The sequence below is a fragment of the Oncorhynchus kisutch genome, linkage group LG24, assembly GCF_002021735.2.
Source record: "Oncorhynchus kisutch isolate 150728-3 linkage group LG24, Okis_V2, whole genome shotgun sequence".
Classification (NCBI taxonomy): domain Eukaryota; kingdom Metazoa; phylum Chordata; class Actinopteri; order Salmoniformes; family Salmonidae; genus Oncorhynchus; species Oncorhynchus kisutch.
In genome coordinates, this window is record NC_034197.2 from 36,995,512 (window position 1) to 36,997,938 (window position 2,427).

The 2,427-nt window shown below is 49.6% G+C and overlaps 1 long non-coding RNA gene across 1 annotated transcript; it reads right to left on the reverse strand.

The window, feature by feature from the left end:
* Positions 1-498: 498 nt before the first annotated feature.
* Positions 499-1,826, reverse strand: LOC116356855 (uncharacterized). Its single transcript, XR_004205151.1, has 3 exons — positions 1,688-1,826; positions 1,349-1,573; positions 499-912 (listed from the first exon to the last, which is right to left on the reverse strand). It is a non-coding gene; the product is annotated as an uncharacterized LOC116356855 (long non-coding RNA).
* Positions 1,827-2,427: the final 601 nt, after the last annotated feature.

Genomic DNA, 2,427 nt, shown 5'->3' on the forward strand with positions numbered 1-2,427 from the left:
TGTAGTCGACTGTAGACTGCATCTCAGTGTAGTAGGCTGTAGACTGCATCTCAGTGTAGTAGGCTGTAGACTACATCTCAGTGTAGTAGACTGTAGACTGCATCTCAGTGTAGTCTACACATACTGTAGATGGACATTAATGAGACTGGATATTTACTAAATGTTCAGATAGAAATGTATTGTGTAGATCAAATATGACTTTGAGATAGATTGGAATAGTATAGAAGATTGTGTGTCCTCTATTCATTCTATTTCTATATTCAACATGCAGCCCTGCCATTAGTTGAAGACAACCATTCCAACATACAGTTCTAGATACAGCCCTGCCATTAGTTGAAGACGGACAGACAGCGGGACAGACAGCGGGACAGACAGCCAGAGGGATAGACAGACAGAGGGACAGACAGACAGAGGGACAGACAGACAGAGGGACAGACAGACAGAGGGGCAGACAGACAGAGGGACAGACAGAGGGACAGACAGACAGACGGACAGGGGGACAGACAGATGGACAGGGGGACAGACAGACAGACAAACAGGGGGACAGACAGACAGACGTATCATCAAACCAGTCAATTAAACTGATGTTAACACATACTGTAGTTAAAACATACTGTAGTTAAAACATACTGTAGTTAACACATAATGGAGGTAAAGTACACTGAACAAAAGCCTTTCACAACTATGAGGCCTCTACCATGTTGCAGGGGGATCCCCTGGCATGCTGAGGGTGGCAGCCACACCGCTCACACCTTCTGTCCGTGCCATAGTTCCAGTGGTCGGGGGCACACTGGTCACAGTTGTACCCGACCACGTTGTCCCGACACGGGCACGCTCCTGTCTGTCTGTCACAGTGGCAATGGCCATCGCTGCATGAGGACTGTTGTGTACCTGCTGTTACACATGTGCAACCTACAGATGGAATAACAACGTGTCAGACGTGATCCAGCACACACCCACACACACAGCAGAGATAGACAAGAATGTCATTTACATTTATAAAAAAAAATGTAACCTTCATTTAACTAGGCAAGTCCGTTAAGAACACATTCTTATTACCAATGACGGCCTACTACGGCCAAACCCGGACAACGCTGGGCAAATTGTGCGCCGCTCTATGGGACTACCAATCACAGCCGGATGTGATACAGCCTGGATTCGAACCAGGGACTGTAGTGACGCCTCTTGCACTGAGATGCAGTGCCTTAGACAGTCACGCTATATAATTGAGCCAATGTCCAACGTGACACATATCATCACAAAATGCCAATAGTTTGTCCCCAGTGGGCATCACCAGAGACAGAACTCATTAGAGATTCCAACTAGCCGTCACGATGTAGAAACTCACGCCTGCAGTCCTGGGCCAGGGCATTGCCGTAGTAACCATGTTTACAGTCAGAGCAGGAGGGTCCATCCGTGTTGTATAGGCAGCTCAGGCATCGGCCGGTCACGGGCTCGCATGACTCGGGGTCGTGGGCGTCGATGTTGCCACTGCACTGGCACGGGCGGCACTGCCCACCTGGATGCTTGGGGTTGCCGTAGTAACCAGGGGCGCACCGATCACAGCGAGGCCCTAGTGTGGGGAAAAGAGAGTGAAAGCGGTCAGGCTTAAGCTGAGAAGTTAAATGCCGATAAGTGTAGCAAGGACTTCCTTTTTAGTGAGTTAACTGTATCATTGGGACTATACCTATGTAGCCATTTGTGCAGTTGCAGAGGATTTGATTGGATGAGCTGTCAGCGTGACAGGAGTGTCCGACGGAGCGTCCGCTTTCTGCGTTACCAGGACAGGGACAATGTCGACAGTGATCCCCGGGCCCCAGCACTGGGTTTCCATAGAACCCATTTACACACCTGGGCAAGGAGAGAGAGAACATATCTCTTTCATTACTGTACCGATCACAGTATTATCTACTGGGACTATTACCGATCACAGTATTATCTACTGGGACTATTACCGATCACAGTATTATCTACTGGGACTATTACAGATCACAGTATTATCTACTGGGACTATTACCTGGGACTATTACCGATCACAGTATTATCTACCGGGACTATTACCGATCACAGTATTATCTACTGGGACTATTACCGATCACATTATTATCTACGGGGACTATTACCGATTACTACCTGATCCAACAACACCAAAACGCCGCCACCCACACCATTTACCAATCACTGTTTATCTCCCTGCCCACCTTCCACAGAGCTGTTCATCAGTGTAGTCCCTGCAGGCCTGGCACTCCCCTGTCTGTGGGTTGCATCCATCAGCGTGCCCGTTACACTGGCATGGCCTGCAGCCGGGGAATCCCCACTGGCCAGGCTTGCACTCCCCTGTCTGTGGGTTGCAGCCATCAGCGTGCCCATTACACTGGCATGGCCTGCAGCCGGGGAAGCCCCACTGGCCAGGCTGGCAGTCTGAGC